General features: G+C 31.1%; 1 protein-coding gene across 1 annotated transcript in view; it reads left to right on the top strand.

Annotated features, from left to right (window-relative positions):
• LOC117171181 overlaps positions 1-5604 on the top strand; it is a 116729-nt gene that overhangs the window by 81299 nt on the left and 29826 nt on the right. The window contains exon 3 of the mRNA XM_033358247.1: positions 446-502. The gene's annotated coding sequence lies outside the window, so the exon portion shown is untranslated. The remainder of the gene's footprint in view (positions 1-445; positions 503-5604) is intronic.

Genomic DNA, 5604 nt, shown 5'->3' with positions numbered 1-5604 from the left:
GCAGGGTGAATACAAAAGATGTTGTGCGGACCGCCGGAGAATGTGAATCATGAAAGATCTTGGAACTTTTGTGCACTAAATATTAAGTCGATCCCTGATATACGTATAAAATAGCCATAACTCCCCTCGATAAATATCCGGAAAATTACACCTTGTTAGTTTTTTTATTTACGTCTGTTTAGATTGCGGGACAATATTACCCGTCAAAAGTCACAAGTCAGCACTCTAAAGTTGAAATAGTGCAATGTAATAGTGGCATTATTCAGGGATCACAGTCCGTCCCCCTTTTTAATTATTCCTCCTTTTCCGCCTTAAATCAGAAGGCTCCCTTTTATACCTAAAATCGAGATTTTTTGACTAATGGAATAGTCACTTGTTCATTGTCTGAATGATCTTTTATTATTTTCATTACTTCGCTTTATCAGCTTCAACTTTCTTGTTTCAGTTTCCGACGCTTTATGAGTAAATCTAATGGAGCCACACTGCCAAAAGCAACTGCTAGGTGAGTTTGAATATTAATTACTTGGAAATAATTTTAATAGCATATCGAACCAGCACAAGCGATACTACCTAACACGAATCGATAATTTCTAATCTGTATTCACAAAGAGCACTTAAATACCTTATAAACAACAAGTAAAAGTTTAAATCTTATTTTAAATCGTATACAGAAACACATCTCCTGATTTATGAAGATATACCTTTGCTAAATCTTCTTTCACTCAGAATTTTTCAATAAATAAGAAAAAAGTACACTTTCATGCAATTTTTGCACTTTACTTTGCTATATGATATTTTCGCTATTATGGTATTTGCTTTCTCAAAAATATTTGTAGACTTATTTTCAATTGTGAAATGTACACTTTCTTTTTAGTATTGTTGAAGGAAGGATTTTTTAAAGCGTATCTGTAGTCTGTACATTTTATGCAATCCTCTTACATCTGGTATTTTCGCCTTCGAAACGCATGACAGTCTCGACAAGATGTTTTGATCTTTTACAAGTGGATCTAAAATTGAAGGATCCTCTGAGCTTGAATTGAGCCCCACTTGAGTATATTCTGTTCTACCAAGAAAAGTACTATAACTATACATTTTGAACTCAAATTTCTTATCTTTGATGTTTGCAAATTATATTTTGGTTTGCTACACATTTATTTAAACTTATCTCGAAAAATATAATTTTGTGAAACTACTAATTTATGTTTTTCTTTCTCAACTTATATCACTAATTGAAAATAAGATAACGATAGTTATTAATCAGATATCGAAACTGCAATTTTGAAAACTAAACTAAAATGTTTTACTTTTCTTGTTGGGGGGTGGAAGCATTGCGAGGATTTTAGTAGTACCCTATAATTTTAGTCAATCAAAATTTGACTGACAAAATTAATCAAGCTTGCTTTGAATTAAAAATCACGCCTTTCAGTCAATATTTCAAAAGAAAGTGAAGTTACTGATTTTCACCACTATATTTAAAATCTATTAAACCAGTAAATGGAATAAAGGGGAACTTTGTTTCGATTTGCTCTCACTTTAAAATAATTGAAGCCTCTGAGCGTGAAATCTTCGTAAACGAGGTGAAAAAATATACTTTGATGACAAATGCAAATCATGACACTGATCTCGTTAAATGTAGCAATTAGTGTTATCCACACGAGGATCTGCAATCTGCATGAGTTATTGCAATTACACAACATGTTGTTACACTCCAGCTGGCTCTCATTCATAATTCCTGTGCATTACTATACCGTTTTATTTCTACTTTCTTCACTCATACATTCAGAAAAAGATGCTTTGATTAAAAGAAAATGGTTTTCAATCCAAGGAAAATATTCAATGGCTCTCATCAGTAAAAAAATTTTCATTAATGTATAAAAAAATTTCTTTAGGTCATTTCATTCATTAAGAAGTTATTTTTAGGAAACGAATCAAATTATGTTGATCAGTTTTTTTAATTCAAAACAAATATTTTTCAATTGTTAACTAATCTTCGATAAGCTTAATCTTCATGATTTTAATAAACCATTTTATAATCTGAAATCCCATAGCGGATAGCAAATAATGTCTTTCTTTTTACTCTAGAGAATATAGCAATTTCTTTTCATTCTCCATCTTCTTATCGCTGAAATCGACTTTTATCGAAATCACTCTATCAGATTTCTCGCAAACTTGCTTTTTACTAGCAATCCAAGTATAAAGTCTAGACGAGTTCAGGTAGACTTCCCACTTCTGCATTAAAAGTTTGCTCTCCTAAATGGATTTTTATTTTTGTTACATTTCTGAATGCGATATTTGATGCTTCTAAACAAGACTTTTAACTAAAAATTGTAAAACTTTAATCACAAAACTTAAAATGAACCCACATGAACTTTTCGATATTTCTGTATAGAATAGTAGAAATATTATGAAAACAGACAACAATTTTTGTTACGTTTTAGAGAGCCATCGAGAGTTTTTTCAATTTTTTGTTGTTACTAATTAGCAAATCTAATTTCCCGTTAAATTCTATTTTTCTCGCATTTACGAGCGTGCACCTTTTTCGCTGCTGTTTAATAGTTATCGAGCGTTTTTTCCATTTCAAATTCTCAAGTGGCTTTCAATGACCTGAAATGAAGTATCATTGTGAACTTTGTTCTTAACTGATCTCGGCTCTCTTCTCTGAAGTTGAAGAGCATATGCATATATATCGCAATTCGATGATCAAAATGATACTTTATTACAGGTCACTGAATCCGGCTTCATACTCTGCAATTTGTAGGAAAAACATAGAAAGTGCTTTTTTTATAGAAAATAAAATAAATTGCTGAGTCCATTGCAATAGAAACCCAGTAAGTCTTAGAACATCAAACTGTTGCATCGTTCTGATTATTAACTTCAGATCAAAATGATTCACTTTTGGAGACTCAAAATTAATGTTTACACAATGTCATTCATTTCTGTCAAGTAAAAGTTGTTATAACTTTCATTCGTAGTCTTAGGTTAGTCATGATAAGCATTATACTTATGTATGTTTTAAATTGGAAAAATGTTTTAATTAAGAATCTAATTATACTTGGCAAGGGTTTTAATGTCTAAAGAAAGAATATTCAGCACTCGGATCGTTTTCTCGTTTAACACCCCACAAGAGCGGGACACTATAGATAGTATGGAGATTGCTCGTCCAAGAATGCAGCAATCAACATTCCCTCAGCAAACTTTGGTTACTATCTTGATAGTGCACTAGTAATAGGGTACCCAAGTATCCCACCCGAAACTCCTTCATTTTGAGTTTATGTTTCGTGTGAAGACACGACCACTGGCATTTATCGCAAGGGAAAGAAAAAAAATTCTCCTTAAATTTACCGAGTTCCTCGCACTTTGCGGTTACGTCGAAAGGAAGAGCAATGTATTCGCAACCGCAAATAAAGTGAATCAGTTCAGACAGATATCGTTCTTATTTAATGCTAACTTCCAAGAAAACCAGATCGACCTTTCACATCTTCCGAAAAATCCCCGGAGAAGCTGCCAATTAGATTAAGTGGGAAAGAAAAAATTTATATAAGAAAAGTTAATTGTCTCTAAAATCAGTGTATGTGCCAGGCTCCGAAGAAAGGGATCTAGACTTAAAATCAAGTTTTCGAGAAAGAAATTGCATGTAAAAATATAAGGTTTCAGTATACTTATAAACCGACAAAATTCATATATTTTGAGACCCTTTATTTGGGACAGCGCATATGTACTATAACTGAACTAAAATGAATATTCATCAATTATTTTTAACTGATACAGGCTCTTCACTCTTTCCCCCTTTCTCCCCGTTTTTTTTTAAATAATTTTTTTCCCCCTGGTTTTCCCCCTTTTCTCGTTTTTTTTCCTTTGAATGCGAACTGAATTTATAGAATACATTATCCTATAAGAAAATAAAAAAAAGTTGGTGTAAAGTGAATTGTTTTTAGTTGATAAGCCTACTCTTATATCTTTAGTTTAGAATTCATAAAATTTGGTTAAAATTTATTCTTTTCTGAAAATTTAGTTCATTTGGTGAAATTTCGTCTGTTTGGTTTGAAAATTCATGTTGAAAAATTGTTGAAAAATTCATGTTGAATTCATGTTGGTTCAGAATTCATCTCTTCTGATTAAAAATTTAATAATAATTTGATGACAATTCATCCGAACGTTCAAATGAACGAACTATTTTTCCCCATTTTTATTTTATCCATCAATATTGTTCCAACTGCATTTTAAAATATGCATTATAATTGTTTTTCAATAATAAATGAATTCCAATATAAATGAACAAACATTTTAGCCCTTTTTATAGTTTACATAATCATCAGTAAAAAATTGCGTTCATTTGAACGTTCGGAACTTCAGGTACATCAATTTACTTGAACTTTTTTACCTTGACTGAAATATCTTTCTTATTACAAGTTTGTCTGCTTGTTCTTCATTTTATTGATTGAACATTCTTTTTTTTTTTGTAGAAAATTGAACTTCTGGGTTGAAATTTTATTTTTTTGTGTTGAGCACTCGACAATTTTGGTAGAAAATTCATCTATTTCTTTGTTAAAAATTCACCTTTTTGCTTTGAAATTTCAATATTTTGGTACGCATTTTACCTATTTGGTTGAAAGATCAACTTTCAGGTAAAAAATTAACTTTCTTGTTAAAAATTCTACTATTTTGTAGGAAAGTCTTTTTTTTTTTTTACTTGAAAATTCAACAATTTTATAAACACTTCCCCAATTTCATTGAAACACTTTTTCTATGGAAATTCATATTTTTTAGTGCAAAGTTCAACCTCAGTTGGTTTTGTAAAAAATGAACTTTTTTTAAAAAATCGTCAGTGGCTTGGCTTGAAAATTCAACGATTTAATTGATTTTTAGTTTATATTTTCCTGATTGAAAACTTATTATTGTTTTGTTTTAAATCTATTTTTTTTAGTTTGAGCAATCAAAATTTGGCTTTTTTACTTGAAAGCTCAATACTTTTCTTCAAAATTCATCCCTTGTGACAGAAAATTCATCTTTTTGGTTGATAATTCAACTATTTTGTTGAAAATGCAATATATTTGTGTGTGTGTGAAGTTTGCTACCATCAACAGAGTAAATACAATTTAAGTTGCGCTAACTACGTGGAGAACAATGGAAGTCTGCACCCAACATCTAGGTATTTAGGTTTAACATATTTTATGTTCAACTATAGGACAGCTTCTTGATGTTAAAAGCTTTTATGAATGATTTTATTATATCCAAACAATTTACAGCATTATTATTACGACTTTAACATCTTGGATGTTTCAGTCCAACATCTCGGAAGTTTCAGTTGAACATAAAATTATTTTCACGCCCTAATGTCTCAGAAAGATAACAGATTTCCTGCATTAATATTTGCCTGTTTCGCGCTACCACGTTATGCTTTCAACATCTACGCTTGAACATCCACTCTATGATTCTCTATGATTCACTGTGTTTCGGAAAATTCAGACAAGAGATAGTAAAATTGAATAAAGAAAGAATCACAGGCGCGGAATATATAAATTGGAATTGAGGTCAATTTAGAGAGGATTTTCTTGATCTGTCGTTGCGTGGCGATGGTTGGTCTAAGGGTTTGAGGGGGGGGGG

This window comes from Belonocnema kinseyi, chromosome 4 (assembly GCF_010883055.1).
Source record: "Belonocnema kinseyi isolate 2016_QV_RU_SX_M_011 chromosome 4, B_treatae_v1, whole genome shotgun sequence".
In the NCBI taxonomy this organism is placed as follows: domain Eukaryota; kingdom Metazoa; phylum Arthropoda; class Insecta; order Hymenoptera; family Cynipidae; genus Belonocnema; species Belonocnema kinseyi.
Note: the sequence above shows the minus strand (reverse complement) of the source record. Positions and strands in the feature narration are given on the sequence as shown.